The 22,944-nt window shown below is 39.7% G+C and overlaps 1 protein-coding gene and 1 long non-coding RNA gene across 2 annotated transcripts in view; both read left to right on the top strand.

Annotated features, from left to right (window-relative positions):
- The window catches only part of syt7a (synaptotagmin VIIa), a 229,972-nt gene that overhangs the window by 17,482 nt on the left and 189,546 nt on the right, over positions 1-22,944 (top strand). The window lies entirely within an intron of this gene.
- Positions 685-3,142, top strand: LOC141380863 (uncharacterized). Its single transcript, XR_012400174.1, has 2 exons — positions 685-1,353; positions 1,921-3,142. It is a non-coding gene; the product is annotated as an uncharacterized lncRNA (long non-coding RNA).

Here is a 22,944-nt window from a genome sequence, read left to right as displayed (position 1 = left end):
AAATTTTCTTGTTTTCGGGTACATAATTGTCATTGTCAGAGTCTTCCCATTCTGCCGACTAACTCTTGTTCACCAAACCAGTTACAGACCTTACTAAGGAAAGTTTAATTGAATGATTGGTTCACTTTCATATTGGCTGAAAAACATTTACGTTGAAAACACTCCTAGATAGTCATAATTATATCTCAATACTGTCCAGAAAGCTACAGTTATTGTTCCTGTTTAGAAATGTTACTTCCACCTTCCATGTTTTTGTTTGTTCCAGTTGTTCATGAATGAGTTTGCGTTCCCATTCAGTTCGATTGCAGATTTTCTTGAATGCCGCCATCTTTGCTTCATGAATGCACATTTAATTCAAGCCTATCATCCTTGGCTGTAAACGTCATAGAAGAGAAATGGAAAAATCTATTTTATTATGTTAAGAACCAACCAAAATAAGATTCATCTCTTTCCGCAAAGTAACGCAGTATAAATTCACCAAACCAGTTACAGACTTAACAAAAAAAAGTTTAATTGAATGATTGGTTCACTTTCAGATTGGCTGAAAAACATTTACGTTGAAAACACCCCTAGATAGTCATAATTATATCTCAATACTGTCCAGAAAGCTACAGTTATTGTTCCTGTTTAGAAATGTAACGTCCACCTTCCATGTTTTTGTTTATTCCAGTTGTTTATGAATGAGTTTGCGTTCCCATTCAGTTCAATTGAATATTTACTTGAATGCCGCCATCTTTGCTTCATGAATGCACGTTTAATTCAAGCCTATCATCCTAGGCTGTAAACGTCATAGAAGAGAAATGGAAAAATTAATTTTATTATGTTAAGAACCAAGCAAAGAGATCTGTCTCTGATGAAATTTTCTTGTTTTCGGCTACATAATTGTCATTGTCAGAGTCTTCCCATTCTGCAGAGTAACGCTTGTTCACCAAACCAGTTACAGACCTTGCAAAGGAAAGTTTTATTGAATGATTGGTTCACTTTCAGATTGGCTTAAAAACATTTACATCGAAAACACTCCTAGATAGTCATAATTATATCTCAATACTGTCCAGAAAGCTACAGTTATTGTTCCTGTTTAGAAATGTAACGTCCACCTTCAAGAGCTTTAAAAACCTTTGAGAAGCCAGGTCAAAGATGGCAGCCGAACACTGAGAGTCGCTCCTCTGACCTGACGTTGCTTATAAACGCATTTAACTAGTAATTTTTATTTAAGATCATTGATGTTTTTTGTTTATTCCAGTTGTTCATGAATGAGTTTGCGTTCCCATTCAGTTCAATTGCAGATATACTTGAATGCCGCCATCTTTGCTTCATGAATGCGCATTTAATTCAAGCCTATCATCCTAGGCTGTAAATGTCATAGAAGAGAAATGGAAAAATCTATTTTATTATGTTAAGAACCAAGCAAAGAGATCTGTCACTGATGAAATTTTCTTGTTTTCGGCTACACAATTGTCATTGTCAGATTCTTCCCATTCTGCAGAGTAACGCTTGTTCACCAAACCAGTTACAGACCTTACTAAGGAAAGTTTAATTGAATGATTGGTTCACTTTCAGATTGGCTGAAAAACATTTACGTCGAAAACACCCCTGGATAGTCATTATATCTCAATACTGTCCAGAGAGCACCAGTTATTGTTCCTGTTTAGAAATGTAGCGTCCACCTTCAAGAGCTTTAAAAACCTTTGAGAAGCCAGGTCAAAAATGGCAGCCAAACACTGAGAGTCGCTCCTCTGACCTGTCATTCCTTATAAAGGTATTGAATGAATGATTTTTATTTAAGATCATTGGTGTTTTTTGTTTAATCCAGTTGTTCATGAATGAGTTTGCGTTCCCATTCAGTTCAATTGCAGTTTTACTTGAATGACGCCATCTTTGCCTCATGAATGCGCATTAAATTCAAGCCTATCATCCTAGGTTGTAAATGTCATAGAAGAGAAATGGAAAAATCTATTTTATTATGTTAAGAACCAACCAAAAACATCTATCACTGATGAAACCTCTTTTCCGGTGTACACATTACTTGTGCACTGCAAATGTTGAATGGCTGTCAATGAAGAAACATGCTTTTGACTGATGGTTAATGCTGCTAGCATCTACCTTCAAGCATACCTAATTGTTCCCAAAGGAAGCTTCGTATTATAATATAAATGAGCAAAACTGTCATGTCTACAAAGACCAATAGTGTCAGTTCATTATTGTTTTAATCGCTGCACGACTGCTGAGCTTGGCCTTTTATCTAGGTGTTGAGGAAAGACAACAATAGACAAGTTAAATGGATTACGAGTTATATGATAATGGTATTATTATGTTCTTTAATGGTGTTGGGCAAGTGGTTGTGCACAAAAGCAATAGATTCCCAATGGGTTACTGGCAATTAGCATCATTTTAATTGTGTGTACTCATCAGTCAGTTTTATTCAGAAGTTGCTCTTCTTCTGTTAAAATAGCTGTACACTGGGAAAAAATGCTGGGTTCCACACAATTGATTTATGTTGGAGCAATTGAGTGAATGAATTTATGTGTTCAAATGAATGTGGGCTGTACATCAAACAATTAAGTTGTCCCAAGAAATAACCAAGAATTGTGTTGTTTCAGCTCATTTTACATAAGTAGTTTGAACAAAGAGTAAAAGTGTGCAGTGGACTGAGTGAATGTTGCCCTCTTGAGTTCTGTCAGTAAAGTTTTGTTTGTTGTGTTGAGTTTGGGCACAAACAAAATGCATATTTATTCAGTTATGAGTTTGTTCTTTGCATTTTCACCAAATTTAAAACAGTATTCAAAAATACTAAAATTCAGTTCGTAAATTCAGAACATGATTTATAAATACACAAATACAGTTCATAAATTCAATACATGATTCAAAAACGCACAAATCTATTTCATAAATCAAAACACGATGCAAAAATACACAAATGCAATTTGTAAATTCAAAACACGATTAAAAAATACACAAATCCAGTTCGTAAATTCAAAACATGGTTTAAAAATACGCAAATCTAGTTCGTAAAATCAACACACGATGCAAAAATACACATCCATTTCGTAAATTCAAAACATGATTAAAAATACACAAATCTAGTTCGTACATTCAATACACAATTTAAAAATATACAAATACAATTCGTAAATTCAAAATATGATAATTAAACACAAATACAATTTGTAAATTCAAAACACAATTCATAAATACACAAATCCAATTCGTAAATTCAATACACGATTAAAAAGTACACAAATACAATTCGTAAATTCAAAACACTATTCAAAACTACACAAATCCAGTTCATAAATTCAAAACAAGATTCAAAAGCACACACATGCAATTCGTAATTACAAAACACAATTCATAAATTTACAAAAACAGTTCTTAATTTCAAAACATGATTCATAAATACAAAAAAAGTTCATAATTTCAAAACACTATTCATAAATATGCAAATCCAATTCGTAAATTCAAAACACGATTAAAAAGCACACAAATCCAATTTGTAAATTCAAAACACGATTCATAAATAAACAAATCTAATTCATAAATTCGAAGCACGATTCATTTTTATTTTTTTTTGTGATTAAGTTTATATTGATTTTACGTGTGAGTGGTCATAGCATATTTACAAATTTTCTTTCAATAAACAAAACAAGATCCACTCCTGCTAGTTTGTCTGCAGCCGTTTTCCAGGCATCAAGAAAAACACGATTCACAATAGACACATCTAATTCAAAAATATCAAAAATATAATCGTAAATATGGCAAAAATATTTACGATTATCACTTGTGAATTCATGAATCGTTTTTATTGTGTTTTAAATTTACAAACGGGATTTTGTAAATGTGAATTGTGCTGTGCATGTATAAATTTTATTTTATAATTATATTATTTTTGAGACTGATCTGGCTCCATCCTAGATAGTCATAATTATATCTAAACACTGTCCAGAGAGCTACACGGTCATTGTTCCTTTTTAGAAATATATCTTTCACCTTAAAGAGCTTTGAGAAGCCAGGTCAAAGATGGCTGCCGAACCCTTTGAGAGTCGCTCCTCTGACCTGTCGTTCCTTATAAAATTACTCACAGTACCTGAGCTCGGACGACCAGGGAGAGTAATTGGAAACCAGTACCAGGCTATTATACAGAGGATAAGTGAGAGGGAAGAGCATTGATTTTAAGCCCTGTTGGATCTTACCCTGCTCTTATGAGGAACGGAAAATTGATTGTGAATTTTGAGCCTCTTTATCAAAATGAATATTAGATGCCAAAATTGTCAGCTAATGAATATGTCCGTGTGCATCAAAGTTAAATGTGGCCCGCTCATGATTCTTTAGAAAATGATGTTGCGCTCTCTATCACACGCCAGTCACGCCATTGATTTTATTGGCAAATGGGAGTGCGGACGTGACCTTGAATGAAGTGCGAAGGAGCCCTGATTCATTTTCATGCTTCTTAAAGGGATAGTTCATCCAAGAATTAAAATTCACCCTTCACTTCTTCAAAAACTATTTAACTTTCTGTCTACTGTTGAGAACAGAAGATCTTCTGAAAAAGCTGGCACCGATTGGCATCCATAGTAATTTTTTCTTGCTTTAAATCAATGAGCAACCAACATTCTTCAAAACATACACGGACAAAAGTCTTGTCGTGAATCCCAGTTTTAAAGGGCCATGAAATCCCTAACTTTCAGTTCAAGTCTACCTCAGCATTTTTAAAAAAGATGCATCATAGTGGGCGTGGAGCTCCGCGATCAGAGGCAGGAGTGGGCGTGGCCAGCAGAGCAGGGAGAACGAGGGGAGCGAACAACTGTTATCAGTTAACTCACAAATTGAGACACAAACCGTGAGGAGACGCATGATTTTATAGTTTACAAAGTTAAAATGCAAAGAAATAAACAGTAATTTAATGCCCTGCTACATTTGTTAATCGTAATTTCATATACAGATAACCACAATTGATATCATTATAAAGATAATCGTGTTCATATTAACACTAAATGAGGACTAAATGCAGACTCAGTGCAGCTCTTGCCCTGTCTATTTTGACCATTAGCCCTGCGGGTAATCTGGAGGATTTAGGCAAACACAGCAGCACAGCGATGTGTCTAAATGTGAACGAACTCCTGATAAAAGACAACTACCGCCATTCTCCAATTCTCGTACTACTCTTCTGACAAAAACGCTTGCAGCACACACACAACTTAGCTGTATCGGCTCTGACAGCATTGCGGGAAAAACATGCAACAAACCCCGTGGATCATGGAAACAAACACATACGACCCTTCATAAACCGCTAAATACTGTGTGCCGTGGGTCCGTGGACGCGGTTTCTCCCAGTCATCAATGTGTCTCACAGCTTGGCACTGGCAGGTCTGTTTTGAATAATTATGAATAATGAATAATTAAGAAGCCGGCTCTTCTCACAGGATAAGAAAACTCAGCTATGAATAATAATGAGAAACCGACGCGTCATCTTTGCACTTGCAGTTTTGCGCTACATCACTGATTTTGATCCCGCCCCAAAATCATTTTAAACCTAAATCTAAAATTAACTTACAAAAGCTCAATTAAAGCTGACAGGTGCCAACACTGTCTTAACTGATGCTCAACACACACAAATCTGTTAAAATCTAAAAAAAAAAAAAAGTACTCTGGTTTCTTGAACCTTTAAGAGCAACAAATAATAACTTGACTTCTAGTTGATCATTTGGAAAAGTGGCTGAAGGTCGATTTTTCCAATGAATCATCTCAGTGATCATCACAAGTACTGCAGAAGGCCTACTGGAACTCGCATAGGCATGGTCCGGTATGAGACTCTGATGGTATGATAACCTTGGATAAAAATATCACGGTTTCATGGTATCAGGGTATTGTGCTTACTGCTCTAAAATATTTTCTTTTTAAATGTCTTTTTTTTCCCATTTGAAAACAAGATATTTTCGTTTTTGAAAGATTTCTAATATTTTGGGAGTAGTGAACATGTCAGGCTAAATCATGAAAATGAATCGTCGACTTTTGCTGTTTTCATTAGTTTCAAAAATACTGATTTCTTTACAGTTTAAAAGGGCATCTTTGGATATCTTATCTGCTGGAGATACTGTTGCACTAAAAACAACAACAGAAAAGTAAAAAAAACCTTAGGAAGGATATTACAGAATAACTTGGAGGTTTTAAAAACGTGACTTTTCCAAACCGCGGTATACCTTGAAAACGGTTATTGTCCCATGCCTAAACCCGCGTAGACCCAAGATTCTCAATGAAATCAGTCAAGTTTGGTGAAGGAAAAATCATGGTTTGGGGTTACATTCAGTATGGAGGTGTAAGATCAACAGCTTAATGCCTAGTTTATACTGCGTGATTTTAGCCCTGATTTTGGCTCGCCGACAGGTTTTGAGAAATCGCCGACAAATGCCTGAAATCACAGGCAAATCGCTGCTCGTGCACATGAGTGACAATCACACAGTGTGAACTATCAAAGACGCGATCTGAGAGAATCGCCGATGAGTCGCCGATGCCTGCGAGATATTTGGCGTGCTGAATATCTGGAGCTGTCGGCAATTCAAATCCTGCCGTGTGAAATGAGTTTTGACTGAAAATAACATCAGATATCGCCTACAGCCAATGAGAGAGCAGCATTCACTTGCGTGTGCGTGTGTGTATACCTGCTGCAGGTCAGCGGGAGGCTATGGGAGAAGTTAAAAGCGCTCATTTTCGGTTTATTTGGACCAGGGGCGGACTGGCCAGCTGGCAATTCTGGCAAATGCCAGAAGGGCCGGACCAATTTTTAAATGTGGGCCGGTCAGTTTTTTTATTTAATTATTTTTATTGTTTTTACGTGCAGGCAGCTTTTATCTCTTGCTAGATGTGATATTATGATGATGATAAATAAAAAAACATAAATAATAAAAAAATAAAAATAAAAAAATAATAATAATAAATGTTAAGCATTTGGCCCAATCGGCGACGACCGCCTAATTTCAAGATGGGCTGACCCAATCTAAGGTTACCCAGATGTAATCAAAATCTGGCAAGAATGTCATATTATTTCACCATCTGTACACCAAAATAAATAGTGAATGTGCATGTCCGTGGGTGGGGCTGTGTCGGTGTGGTAATGTGGGCTGATGTGGCTGCAGTGCCAGGGCTGAATTTTTGTCCCAGTCCGCCCCTGATTTGGACCCACGAAATGGAGGAAAAACTAATGGAGGTTTGACAGGACTCAGGAGCAACCGTGTCTGTTTGACATTTCATACAGAAAGAAATTAGTTTATTATCAACGTTGAGGAGAAATGGCTAATTCCCTTTAAACCCAGGTGAGCAAACATGTACATGTTCTACCCCATTAAAGGCTTCTTTCTCATTATGTAGTTAATAACAAAAGATATACGACGTGTTTTTGGCTGTGAGACGTAGTTTGGACGAAGTTGTTGGCGATTCTTCCTATAATAAAATCATGCAATGTGAAAGTCCCTGTCGCCGATCTATCTTGCAGTGTAAACAAAGCAGCGACGAAACGCTAGCGCAGATAGTCATGCAGTGTGAAAACATCTGTGACACGACTGCTTTGAAAATCATGCAGTCTGAACTCGGCATAAGGCATCAAGACATTTGTGCTGCCCATTACATTACAAACCACAGGAGAAATTCTTCAGCAGGATAGCGCTCCTCTTACTTCAGCCTCCACATCAAAGTTCCTGAAAGCAAAGAAGGTCAAGGTGCCCCAGGATTGGCCAGCCCAGTCACCAGACATGAACATTATTGAGCATGTCTGGGGTAATATGAAGGAGGAGGCATTGAAGATGAATCCAAAGGATCTTGATGAACTCTTGGAGTCCTGCAAGAACTCTTTCTCTGCCATTGCAGATGACTTTATTAATCAGTGATTTGAGTCATGTCAGAGATGTATGGATGCAGTCCTCCAAGCTCACGATGGAGTCAGACACAATATTCATTCTGTCTCCACTGCAGCAGGACTTTATATTCTATACTGGACATTATTTCTGTTCAGTGACAAGACTTTAGTCTAAGCAAAGTCAGACCTTACTGTCCTAATTAAAGAATTAAAAATCAAGGCGTGATCATTTTTTATTTTAAGCGTGTGTATACATTTCAAATTTACAGGTTTTACTTTGGAAAAAAGAGAATTCATTTTGTTTTTGGATGGGAACAACATTTACCATCACTAGCCTGTCGAAGGACACCCAAGTTCTCAATCGGAGACATTTAAGTGCAGGTTTAATGGAGTAATTGTTCATAATTTGTCTCCTTTAAAATGCCGGAAAGCGTCGCTATCAGATCTGGCTCTCTGATGAGCGATTAAAGGTCCATCTGTCTTATTGATTAATGCTAATTTCGACCTCGAGGATGAACCGAATCAAAACAGTGGCCTAAACGAACGCCCCCCCAGTGCAAGATGACAAATATTTTCCAGGACAACTGCGAAATCCCATCTCTTAAGGCAGTATTTATCGTTTCAGAAATCAGTGACACTAGTGCCCATAAATGTAATTTGCATTCGGATTATGATGTAAGAGTCGTCAAAGTGATTAGCTTGAAATGGAAATGAGTCCCCAAGAGAGAAAACAAGACACTGAGAACATTGTTGCAGGATAACGCTGTACAAAAAGTCTCAGGCCACTAGTATGTTCACTTCCAACAAATGCTTTTTGGATTATTTGTGCTGTTAATTGTATTAATAGTCAAATTTTAATATGAACAAGGATTCTTGTGTGCATTGTTGACTTAAGACTCCATCGACGGTATTTGCTGTTGCTTACCACAGATTATAATTGATAATCGCTCTTCGGTTTGGTTTCATGATTACAATAAAGCACTCACAATGGAAATGAGCATTAAGACTTGCATTATACTCGTAAACATAAGACTAATACGAGAGAATATCTGTCTAAGGTTGTCTAAAAGTTATATGCAATATTAATGTTATAAACCAGACAAATCAGATTACTAGAAATCCATCTGCTTTACAGGCAGTGAAACATCTGAAAGCATGATTTAGACGATAATATACAAGGACTTTAAAAAATGATAAGCATCTCACGTCTACGTTTAGCCCATCAAAGTCTGTGCACTTGAGTTTTTAATTGCTTTATTTCACTTTATTTTAATCAGGACTTTTTTTTTTAATTGAGAAACAGATTGAAGTTATTGTCTGTGGTAATCAACATAAAACCACAAGTGCTGTCGATAGATGGGCACTAAAAGCTGTGCTTGGCGAGGTAAATGAATGTCTGGAACATTGTGAAAGCTAAATGCCGTTTGGTTGGTTGTAAATAATATCAACTTTGATTGAATCGCTGGCTTCTTTTGTCTTGCATGGATGAGAAAAAAACTTTAGTTTTAGTACTACAGTACTATATGCTTTACCATATGGTGCATAAATAAACTCAATCTCATAGGGGAATGAAATGTGTATGAAATTAAGTACAAATTCAAAAAATGATCATGAATGAGTTTTATAGTAGTATGTGGTAGAAAAACTATTTTAAAAATATGTTGGTGATTTGCCTGAGAACTATAAATCAGAACTCATTATAGTGTTTTATTCCCAAATCCCATTTAGTGGAGCTTATACAATAACAAAGTTGGGAAATTTTCCCTCATTGAACAACTGTGAGGTTCTGTGTTGCTTATCTGTCTAAAAAAAGCAATTGAAAATACCTCATTTAATGACATGTTTTTAGTCCAAGCTCACTTTATAACTTCAGTCAAGTGTTTGAAAGAAATCTTTCGGCGAGCTGATTCAGTAGTCCTTTGATTGAAAGAAATCTTTCATTGAGCTGATTCAGTAGTCCTTAGATTGAAAGAAATCTTTTGGCAAGCTGATTCGGTAGTCTTTAGATTGGAAGAAATCTTTTGGCAAGCTGATTCAGTAGTCCTTAGATTGAAAGAAAATTTTTTGGCGAGCTGATTCAGTAGTCCTTAGATTGAAAGAAATCTTTCATTGAGCTAATTCAGTAGTCCTTAGATTGAAAGAAATCTTTCGGCGAATTGATTCAGTAGTCCTTTGATTGGAAGAAATCTTTCGGCGAGCTGATTCAGTAGTCCTTAGATTGAAAGAAATCTTTTGGCAAGCTGATTCGGTAGTCTTTAGATTGGAAGAAATCTTTCGGCGAGCTGATTCAGTAGTCCTTAGATTGAAAGAAATCTTTTGGCAAGCTGATTCGGTAGTCTTTAGATTGGAAGAAATCTTTCGGCAAGCTGATTCAGTAGTCCTTAGATTGAAAGAAATCTTTCATTGAGCTAATTCAGTAGTCCTTAGATTGAAAGAAATCTTTCGGCGAACTGATTCAGTAGTCCTTAGTTTGAAAAATAAGTAAATAGTTCAGTTTAATTCAGTTTATTAAACAACCGATAAGGACATTTCCTGGGTTTTTTCATGGCTGTTTGGCGTTTCTGTCTGCGAGAGCACCCTATGGCCTTCAGAGGACATTTATTACTGATCACACGCTTTCTTGAAAAGATGTGCATGACAATTGCAAATTTTGATAAATCCCATTTGGTATTTATTTATTGTGCAGCCCTATTTTCTATTACCTTTCCTATTGTTTTGGATCATTTTTATTTAGACACAACAACAATTCCCAGTCACATGGATCCGCAAAAACAAGCTCTTTAAATAGTAATAACAATATAAAACTGCACCATTTGACTTCATGTCCACATGAACATCGGTAATTATTTCCACACCGCACTTTTTTTCAATGCGGTTTTACTGTCGACACAAAAAAAGTGTGACTGAAACCAAAACTTTCTGAAAGTGAAGATTTGGTAAAGGGTGAAGATTTTCTAAAAGTCTCAGTACTAGCATTCCAATGGATGCACAAAGAGACACAAATGCATTTTCTGTTTAAACAACTTGGCACGTGACTTGAGAATGATACCTGCGCGGGGCTGAAACTAACAAGCAAATGACGTCACCATTTTCGCAAAATCAGGTTTCTGAGGCTGTGTCGTTTTCAAAAATGTCAGATGTCTTTATTTTCCACCTCCCTTTTTATTAAGAATCCCTTGGAATCGAACTCGGTGGCTCAGTGGTTAACACTGTGGCTTCACAGCAAGAAGATTGCTGGCTCGAGCCTTGGGTGGGTCAGTTGGTATTTCTGTGTGGAGTTAGCATGTTCTCCCCGAGTTGTTTCCCCTACAAGTCCACACACATGCGCTATAGCTATTGAATAAACTAAATTGGCCGTAGTGTATGAGTGTGTGTGTGAATGTGAGAGTGTATGGGTGTTTCCCAGTACTGGGTTGCAGCTGGAAGGGCATCCGCTGCGTAAAACATATGCTGGATTAGTTGGCGGTTCATTCCGCTGGGGCGACCCCTGATAAATAAGAGACTAAGCTGAAGGAAAATGAGTGAATGAATGGGATCGAATCCATGACCGTGCAACTTCCAACATCGTGCGCTTCTAAAAGGCTTTAGTAATAGTGGAACTTCTCCACAATATTTGATTGTAACTTTAAGCCATTCTGCCAGCTTGTGCCCCGTCTTGCCATGTTTGGGTGTGTCCGGCTCGTGTTTGGATGAGAGGAGGTTAGCAGGATGGAGACAGAACGACTCCTGCGAGTCCACAATAATGCTCCAGTCTGTTTGGATGGGCGGAATTTAAATGGATACCCGGGAGGAAGAGGGAAATGAGCGTGTGATCATACTCCATTTTCATTAGCGAGGGGAAAAATAACCCAGGAAAATGACTTGAAGAATGGGCATTATGAGACATGAAAGTGATTGTGTGTTTTGTGTTGTTTACATGACTCTCATTTTACAGTGTAAAGAGCTGATGGTGGGATCACACACACACACACACATACTACTACAACAGGAGCTAATTACATCCATTGTGTGAGGACACCTGAAATAGAGTCGTCGTGCTCCCCAAATAGCCTCGCGCTCGGCTCAGTGGCATCAGAAGGAACGGCGGAGCAGATTTTAGGTCATATTCTTGTCAGCGGTCTGAACTGAAACATTCAAAGCGAATCAGAAAACTGTAGACGAATGAAGGCATGTGGCACCCTGTAGTCTGTCTTCAGGTCCTGTTGTGGTGTAGGTGTAGATTTCTGGCTAGAGTTATGAAGATAAAGCCACTTGATATTATTCCAGCTCTAAAAGCATGGCTTTGGCTGCAGTCCTCCATCTGACAAGAGCGAGTGTGTATTAATTCAGTCTAAAAAAGGGATCGCGGCACTCCGGCAGAGTGGACTTGAGTTGGGTCCAGACTCACTTGTCATTGAACGAGGGACAAAAGAAGCTTCAGCCAGCGCTGTTTGTTCTGTTCTGTTCGGGACTCAGCTTGAGATTTTTTATGTTTCATTTCTGAGTCTTTTATTTTCTCATTTCTTTTTAAACTGGTGTTCTTTTAGTTTATTCTAATTTTGTGTCAAACATTTTCTTTTATCATATGTGCTGTTCTTTGCTTCGTGTCTGTTATTTTTTTATTTTTGCTGATTGTTTTCTTGGTTGGTTTAAGCATGTCATGGATAAATAATTTATATTAAAAACAAACAGGAGGTGGCAATAAGTCCACCCATCCTGCACTGTTAAAAATTGTCCCGTTAAAAAACAGTAACGGTCAGTGTTGCCAGATTGGAAATGTCAAAGTATCGTACCAGAACCTCAAAATTATCGTATTTGGAGGAAAATTATCATACACGAGTCAAACTGAGAGTATACAGCTATTGTCTAGTAGGGGTGTCATCGAAATCGATCGAAATTTATACTCAATTTCGATTATCGAATTAAAAAATAGAATCGTCGATGCTGCCACGCCCCCATGTCACGTCAGCTTGGCTTGCCAAGCTGGGAAAAAACAGGCTTGTTGAAGTGCTTGTTAAACTGCAGAAGCAGGAGACCCGTCGACAGAACTTAAACCCTCTCCTCTTTCAATGAAGTCGCCGGTGTGTAAGCATTTTGGATTTCCAGTGAGTTATGTTGACAACGTTCGTGTTGTCGACAAAAAAAACACAGTTTTGCAAGCTCTGCTATGTACGTATTACGTACGGTTCGTCCGATAGACAACACCGGCATCACGATCCTCCGCCCGCCCCCGTTGCAAATTCGCTCGCGAAAAGTACACACTCAGGCCCTGTTTAAACTGTCTTTGTTTTTAAATGGCATTTTAGAACGACAACGATTTGACATCCACAGTGGCGTGTAGCATTCCTGAGCAGCCCTCCTTCCTCTCTACCTCTAAAAATGCACATCACGTGACCACACAGACACACACACAGCCTTGCGCTCGAGACAGCAGGTCCAGGCAGTCAAAGGATTGCTTCAATCTTTCACTCACTTGTACTTAGTCATTTTAGCGAACACCTCAGATACTGTTGGCTGGTTCCTGTTGGTTGTGCGTCTTTTTTTACCGACGCCATTATAACGACACAGATCACTGCCTATTCACGAGTCCCGCAGAAAAAGTGATTGACAGGTGGTGATTATGTGTGTATCTTGCCTTTATTCATATACTGTATGATTTGTTTATGAGTGAAACAAAGACCATGCAGGTCAGGTAGTTTAAACGGTAGGCTACAAATAATTAATTGGTCATTAATTAATTAATTATTCATAATCGAAAATCGAATCGTGACTTTAAAATCGAAAATGTAATCGAATCGAGGATTTGGAGGATCGTGACACCCTTATTATCTAGACACATAGCGTTTTGACACAACGTGCAAATTACCACAATACGTAAAAAAAAAAATCTAGGTACCTTAGTGGGAAGGTTCAAACTCCACCTCTGAGTTGCTGTCAATGAATGTTGCATGTTGCCAGATGTTGAGGGATTTATTTTTTCATACAAATGAAATGCCGTAATGGACTGCATAATAGTGCTGGTTGGCTTGAAAGCAGAGCACACTCTGAGGTGTGCATGCTTTGTTTTGATGAGACTAACTTTGGAAAAAATCACGTTCACAAGACGCATTTGAATGGGGAAAAACGAGAACAGTGTGACATGGCAGCCATGTAGGTGCCGTCTGATAAGCTACAATTGTTCAAGAGTATAAAAAAAAAATTGCGTAGTGTAAGAAGGCCGTTATTCTCTATTTCAGGGGTCAACCCTCAACTATTCCGGCATACGTTTTACGCAGCGGATGCCCTTTCAGCTGCAACTCAGTACAGGGAAATACCCATAAACACTCATTCACACACACTCGTACACTATGGCCAATTTAGTTAATTCAATTCTCCTATAGCGCATGTGTTTGAACTGTGGGGAAAACCGGAGCACCCGGAGGAAACCCAAGCCAACACAGGGAGAACATGCAAAGTCCACACAGAAATGCCAACTGCTCCAGCCGTGTCTCGAACCAGAGACCTCATTGCTGGGAGGTGACAGTGCTTAGTGTAACGGAGTAAGTGCTGTGCAGGTAAACCTCACTCCTCTGACCTCTAAAGGTGCTCTAGTGACAGATGCTAGAGGCCATGGTCTTTAGCCTCCTTGTTAGAGCAACCGACTCCCATGAAGAAGGTTGCGGGTTCGATACCAGCTCAGAGGGGGTTGGGTGGCCTAGGACCAGTGGGGTTACATTAGCAATGAGCCACTGTGCCGCTATTAACCGCACCATATTTCTGGGAAAGAATTATGCAATTTTGAATGTCACACAGGTGAGTGGGTTTGACAAACCACCTGTAGTAGACACACCCTTTCCTCTCCATATGCACAGACATTTTATACATATATATATATATATATATATATATATATATATATATATATATATATATATATATCAAAGGATGTAGTAATAATAATAATAATAATACTAACAATAAAGCTGCAAAAATAGCTTGCCATCTATTTATAGCTGCTCTCTGGTGATTTGAAGTGCTTCTTTTATATCTGCATTTGTAAGTCGCTTTGGATAAAAGCCTCTGCTAAATGAATACATGTAAATTGCACACACATATTCTCTGATCTTCTCATTTTGAGTGTTTTTATTCATGCCTTCCATTCTTCCCACACTTTTTTTTTTTTTTTACTTCATCTTGACTTTTCTTTTTTCCAATTTGGTCAAATTCTTTTCTCCTCATCTCACATCTTCACCTTTTTCGTCTTGTGCCTTTTCTCATCCCATCCCTCAGGAGTCTCCTCAGACTTTAGGACAATTTGAAGTTTTTGAAGCGGGATTAATATGTTGAATGTGCCTGACAGACTGACGGAGAGATGGAGTGATACTTCGGTCAAGGTCGTGTAGAGGAGAGTGGCCTGAATGTGTTTTTGCAACAGTCGGGTTTGTAAACTCAGAGGTCAGATAGAGGTGAGAGTAGCTTTACTGAGAAACGCAGGCATGAAAGGCTTTCGTCATGCAGCTACATGATGCTGTGTATGTGCCTTTTGTGTGTGTGAATGCACACGTGTGCTTTAATGCATGCAGGGTGTTATGCAACCATCCTTCGGTTCGATAAGAGCAGTGTAAAAAGAGTCTCCGCTCTCTCCGTTTTGTTGCTTTTTCTTAACATCCCTATCATCTCTTCCTTTTCCGTTCCTTTCAATTTCTTTTCTTTTGATTCTCTTTTCATCTCAGGACTGGGTTTTTTTTTTTTTTTTTTTTTGGGATAAGGGGGAAGATGCAAATAATTATTATTATGATTATTTGCTGCTGGTTTTGCTTGTTTTTAAGTTTATTTATTAAGCACATTTCATACACAATGGGAATTCAAAGTGTTTTACATAAACAGGAATTAAAAAAACAAGAAAATAATAACAACAAAGAATAAAAAAAATATTAAAAACAGATGGAAATGTGTTAAAAAGAGGATTTAATGGAATGAAAAAGAAAAGAAAGACTTAATAGTGCGATCCGTCGGCCTTAGCGCAGTGCTGATTCAGTAAAGGTGCAGCTAAACGGATGTGTTTTCAGGCTTGATGTGAATGTGCCTAATGTTGGAGCACATCTGATCATTTCCGGGAGCTGATTCCAGCAGCAGGGGGCGCTGTTAGTTCTGAAGGTGGATTCACCCTGCTTTGACTGAACTTTTGTAATTTCTAATTTACTTGATGCTAATAATCTGAAGCATCTGTTAGATTTATATTCAGTGAGCATATCTGTAATGCAGTGGTTCTCAAATTGTTTCATTAAGTACCACCTCAGAAAAAAAAAATTGTCACTCCAAGTACCACCAAAATGAGCAGTATTGAAATACAGTAGTGTAGTAGGCCCAGTAAAGCAGCTACAACTCTGCACAGTAAAACAAACGTGGCAGATTACCTCAGAAATATAGGCTATATGTCATATATGGCACATTATATACATAATTTTTTATACATTTTGAAATATATGTAGCATGTACATGACATATTTAATTCCTCCGCGTACCACTAAAAGGAAGCCCGCATACCACTAGTGGTACACCTACCACAGTTTGAGAACCACTGCTGTAATGTTTTGAGCTCCTAGGCCATTTAGTGATTTATAGACAAGTAAAAATACTTTAAAGTCTATTCTGAATGTAACTGGGAGCCAGTGTAAAGACCTGAGGACTGGTGTGGTGTGCTCTGATTTTCTGGTTCTGGTCAGAATCCTGGCAGCAGTGTTCTAGATGAGCTGCAATTGTCTGACTGTCTTTTCGGGAAGGCCAGTGAGGAGTCCATTACGGTAATCCGCCCTGCTGCTGATAAAAGCATGAACAAGTCTTTACTGATAACAAAGCATCTGATTCTTGCAATGTTTTTGAGATGATAGGATGCTGATTTAGTTACTGCTATGACATTACTACTAAAACTCAGAGCTGACTCCAGAATCATACCAAGATTCTTGACCTTATTTATTTTATAATTATTTTAAAGTAGATTTCGTTCATTTATTAATTTTCAACCGCTTTCTGGGGCCGGGTTGCGAGGGCAGCAGTCTTAGGAGAGAACCCCAAATTTCCCTCTCTCTTTCGACACTTCCTCCAGCTCCTCCTGGGGGATCCAGAGGCATTCCCAGGCCAGCTGAGAGACAAAGTCCCTCCTACATGTCCTGGGTCTTCCCCGAGGCCTCCGCTTGTTGGGACATGCCTGGAACACCTCCCTAGGTAGGCATCCAGAAGGCTTCCGAAAAAGATGCCCGAGCCACCTCAGACTTCTCTCGATGTTAAGAAGCAGCGGCACTACTTCGAGCTCCTCCCAAGTGAGAGAGCCCCTCACCTTATCTTCTCCACCCTGCGAAGGAAACTAATTTCGGGTGCTTGTATCCGAGATCTTGTTCTTTCATTCATGACCCAAAGCTCATGACCATAGGTGAGAGTAGGTACGTAGATTGACCGGTCAATCGAGTGCTTTGCCTTTCGGCTCAGCTCCTTATTTACCACAACGGGCTGGTACATTGACTGCATTACTGCTGCCGCTGCACCTATCCGCCTGTTAATCTCACACTCCATCCTTTCCTTACTTGTGAACAAGACGCAATTTACTTGAACTCCTCCACCTGGGGTAAGGACTTTCCTCCAACCTGGAGATTTTCGGTGGAGAACCATGGCCTCGGACTTGGAGGTGCTGAGTCTCATCCCAGCCAGGTCACACTCAGCAGCAAACCGCCCCAGAGCATGCTGGAGGTCCTTGTTCGATGAAGCCAACAGAACAACATCGTCTGCGAATAACAAAGATGAGATTCTGTGGTCCCCGAACCGGACCCCTTCAGCCCAAGGCTGCACTTTGAAATTCTGTCCATAAAAATGATGAACAGAATTGGTGAAAAGGTCAACCCTGCCGGAGTCAAACATGCACTGGAAACAAGTTTGACTTATTGCCTGCAATGCGAACCAAACTCCTACTCTGTTCATTCAGGCACCCTCCACAGAATGCCACGAAGGACACTGTCGAATTCCTTCTCCAAGTCCACAAAACACATGTGGACTGGTTGGGTCTACTCCCATATACCCTTAAGTACCCTGGTGAGGGTATGGAGCTGGTCCAATACACCACGACCCGGAAGAAAACCGCATTGTTCCTCTTGAATCCTAGGGTCAACCATCGGCATAGACTTTCCCAAGGAGGCTGAGGAGTGTGATATCCCCCTATAATTGGAGCACACCCTCCGGTTCCCCTTAAAAATGGGAACCACCACCCCAGTTGCCCAGTCTAGAGGGACCTGACATGCAAATTTTGGAGACCAATGTAAAGTAGATTTTAGAGCAATTTAATAACAATCATTCATTCATTTATTTTATTTTTGGCTTTGTCCTTTTATTAATCCGGGGTCGCCACAGCGGAATGAACCCCCAACTTATCCAGCACATGTTTTACGCAGCGGAAGCCCTTCCAGTCGCAACCAATCACTGGGTAACATCCACACACACTCATTCACACATAGACTACGGACAATTTTAGCCTACCCAATTCACCTGTACCGCATGTTTTTGGACTTGTGAGGGAAAACCGGACCTTCTTGCTGTAAGGCGACAGTGCTAACCGCTGAGCCACCGTGCATGCTGCCCCTAAGTGCATTTCAGTAGTATAGAAATGTGTTTGCACGCTCAAACCCAAACAATTAGCAATATACAGCAGAAAAAAGATGCTGAAACGGTTACTCATGTGTAAATGAACACGCTGAAACATGCAGTATTCATTTATTTAAAAGCAAAACGGCCTACGTGTTTCAATAACCCTCCTTTTTCGTTTCGCACCTTCTCTTTCTTATTGTTTTCTTTATCATTATAAATCAGGTAGTGTTTATAAAGATGACAAGAAACTGAGGAAACTGCAACAACAACTAAATAATGATTGAAGTATGACATCACACAAGCGCACAGACAATTCGCTGCACGTGTGTGTGTGTGTGTGTTAAGGCCTGTCATGTTTTGCGCTGTGCTTTTGAGGAGCCGTGAAAGGAAAAACAGGGAAAAATCTTTTAATCACTTTCCTCTCCGGAGAGCAGAGAGCCTCTCCAGAGGGCTGGAGACAGAGAGAGAGAGAGAGAGCGCGCGCGTGCGTGTGTGTGTGTGTGTGTGACTCACTATTCATGTTTGATATTTTTGTGCTAAGTGGAAAGAGGGTGTGTGTGTGTGTGAGAGGGAGAGAAAGGAAGCCGAATAAATGTGAGGTAGTTATATACATCATACATCATATATGCACAGGCTTTATATATATATTGCATCTTCCAGAAGTCTGAGTGTAGCTGACGGCTAATGAAGCGATAACCAAACACAATCATAAAATACAGTACAGCACAGAGAGGCGTATAGAAATGTACCCGCAGCAGAAATTCATCTATAACAAAAGATGCAGCAAACTCCTGCTGGAAACTCATCGCTTTCATGTGTGTTTAAACAAGGTTGTTAGAAGAGATGTGTGTGTGTGCGTGCATGCGTGTGTGTGTTCTGAAATCTGGCAATGTGTTGAGATGGACAGATTGTGCTGAACGAGTGCCATGTCTTCAGAGTCTGTTCATTTTTTCATTCCTCTTCTTCCATCGTGTTCTTTTATCCTTAAATATCTATCTATCTATCTATCTATCTATCTATCTATCTATCTATCTATCTATCTATCTATCTATCTATCTATCTATCTATCTATCTATCTATCTATCTATCTATCTATCTATCTATCTATCTATCTGTCTGTCTGTCTGTCTGTCTGTCTGTCTGTCTGTCTGTCTGTCTAACTTCCTGTGTATCTTTCTGTATCTGTCTGTCTGTCCGGCCGTTCGTCTGTCCATCCATCCATCCGTCTATCTGTCTGTCTATCTGTCATCCTAACATCTATCTACTCTCTTTCCATCATCCATCCATCATTCTCTTCCTCCATTTGTCCATTTAGTCACTTTTTTCCATCCACCCATTCATCCATCAGCTATTCCATCAGTCCATTTGCCCATCTGTCCATCATTCATCCATCCATTCATCCATCCATCCATTTGACCATCCATATATTTGCCCATCCACCTATTTGTCACCCATCCATCCGTTTGCCCATCCATCCACCTATCTATTCATTCATCAGCTACTCCATTAGTCCATCTGTCCACCATCCATTCATCCATCAATCCGTCTATCCATTCATCAATCTGCCCATTCATCCATCCATTTTCCCATCAATCCGGCTGCCCATCCATTAATCTCCCCATCCATTCATTAATCTGCCCATCCATCCATTCATCCATCCATTTGACCATCCATACATTTGCCTATCCACCTATTTGCCACACATCCATCCGTTTGCCCATCCATCCGCCCATCCATTCATCCATCAGCCACTCCATTAGTCCATCTGCCCATCCATGCATCCATCCCTCCATTTGCCTATCCTTCCATCCGGCTGCCCATCCATTCATCCATCAGCCACTCCATCAGTCCATCTATCCATAGATCCATTTGCCCATCAATCCATTCATGCATCAATCTATCCATCTACCCATTCATCCATCCATCTATCCACCTGCCCATCTATCCATCTGCCCATCCATCCATCTGCCTATCTATCCGTCCATCCATCTGTCCATCCTTCTGTCCTTTTGCCCATCCATCCATCTGCACATCAATCCATAAATCCATCTATCCATCCATCCATCTGCCCATCCATCCATCTGCACATCAATCCATCCATCCATCTGCCCATCCATCCATCTGCCCATCCATCCATCTGCCCATCAATCCATAAATCCATCTATCCATCCATCCATCTGCCCATCCATCCATCTGCACATCAATCCATCCATCCATCCATCTGCCCATCCATCCATCTGCCCATCCATCCATCTGCACATCAATCCATCTATCCATCCATCCATCCATCCATCTGCCCATCCATCTATCTGCCCATCAATCCATAAATCCATCTATCCATCTGCCCATCTATAAATCCATCCATCTGCCCATCCATAAATCCACCTATCCATTCATTTGCCCATCTAAAAATCCATTCAACTGCCCATCCATAAATCCATCCATCCATTTTCCCATCCATAAATCCATCCATCCATTTTCACATCCATCTGCCCACCCGTCCATTATTTTGTCCATCAAGTGACCTGTCTACCTCTCCATCTATCCAGCTACCTATCCATCCATTTGTCCGCTTGCCTCTCTGTCCATCCATTCATACATACATAGTTAAATGCATTTCTCTCATACACTTGACTCTATCCGTTCAACCATCCATCTGTCCATTCATCTGTCAGTCTGTTTGTCACGTCTGTCTTACTTTCTATACACCTGGCAATAAACCAGCCACATAAAGGACCCGAGAGCGACAGCAGAGGGGGGATCAAAAGAAAACCCAGCCATTACACTCTTTAAACGAACTGACAGATTCATTTCTCTTTGTCCTTTGTACTCGTCTCCAGCTATCACCTCTTTTAAATGTTTATCAATAAGAATCAATTGAGGGCATCGTTAAATATTCATGATCCCGATGAATATTCGGAGGCGTTGTGCGCATAATGAGCAGCAGGTGGAGGATGGAACACAACCAGCATCCTGAATTCCATCATGTTTGTTTACTGACTGCTGTCAACTGGCCGTCGCTCTCAATTTCCCCTCCGGGTAGCTTGTTATAGTTTGATTTTGCTCTGCGACGGCTACCCTCAATGTCATTTCTTTCAAAACCCACCACGGCCAAATATTCCAGCTTACGTGTACTCGGTTCCAACAGGCCTGTCGTTTAAACGATCTTGCATTAGGTAATCTCTCCGTTCCCCACATGCCCGCCGTTGGCTCACTCACGGGCCTCATACCTGCAGTTTTGCCGGATAATTGCTTTCACAAGAGTCTATTTATAGATCTTCAGACGCAATAATGAGTCCTGATGCTAGAAGTACGTTCGTGAAAAGATGCAGTTAGCAAGTGATAATGATTTTCAGCACCCCTGCTGAAAGAATAGGATTTTGCTTATTTATTTATTTAGTCAATTATTCCTGCTAATTAACGGAAGCCATTCATCTAAGGACGACTTTCAATGACAAACGGTAATTTGCACTCCATAATTTTGGTTTATGTAGCGCCGGAGTATTGGATTGCGCTGATGCAACATTAATGATCAGTTACCCCATTGACACAAACTTTAACCAAATGCTATCTAAATTGCATTTAAAAGTTTGCTTTGTAGACGTTTATAGATTCACTGGGAATCTTGGCATTGAAAGGACTATTTAAACCATAGGACACTCATAAATATAGATTTGACTGCATTAAGGCTCGTTCACACCAAGCACAACGAGTGAACTATGAAGAAAACGATAAACATCATAAAAAAAAACAAGTTTTAAATGTAAACAACAGCATGGATCACCACAACTATAACGATAAACGATTTGAAACGATATTATTGGAATCACTTGGGCAAAACAAACAATAGCCCTTTCACACAGTGATACTGGTAAATATTCCAAGTGGTGCTCGCTGCAGAGCCATTTGGGCGAGCTGAGCTCCAGCGAGGGGGAGCTTGAGCTTGAGCTCCACCTTTTTTGCACTTCTTCTACGAGTGATGTCACTGGGGGTATGGTTAGGGGTGGGGTTGGTGGACGCATTAAAACAGCTTACAGGAGGCAGAGCGAGTGCTCATGCTCCCCCTCGCTGGAGCTCAGCTCTGCTCAAATGGCTCTGCAGCGAGCACCCTCTCAAATATTCAGAAAACTTCCGGAACGACTTTACTAGTAGATTCAAAAAAGCACTGTTCACACAGTCACTGACGTTACAGAATTTTTCCGAAAAAGACCATTTACATATCCATAAAAAAAGGCGGTAAATTCTGACATAATTAACCAGAAATGAGCTCTAAATGGCTGCGCTTGTATTTGTAAACATTTGACTACATCACAAACTCTGTGGATGGATCAGTATTGTGTACAACTTCGATGAAAACATATGGAGGACACGTTCGCATGTCGAGATGTACATAATATGTGTGTGTGCTGGCGCTCATCGGCTCCTTCACGTGCACACGCGTCAAGCAACTGAAGGAAGCAGAGCTTGAATTTAAACAAACAACGGCTTATCATAAGCATTTTATCGAT

Source organism: Danio rerio, chromosome 25, assembly GCF_049306965.1.
Source record: "Danio rerio strain Tuebingen ecotype United States chromosome 25, GRCz12tu, whole genome shotgun sequence".
Classification (NCBI taxonomy): Eukaryota; Metazoa; Chordata; class Actinopteri; order Cypriniformes; family Danionidae; genus Danio; species Danio rerio.
Note: the sequence above shows the minus strand (reverse complement) of the source record. Positions and strands in the feature narration are given on the sequence as shown.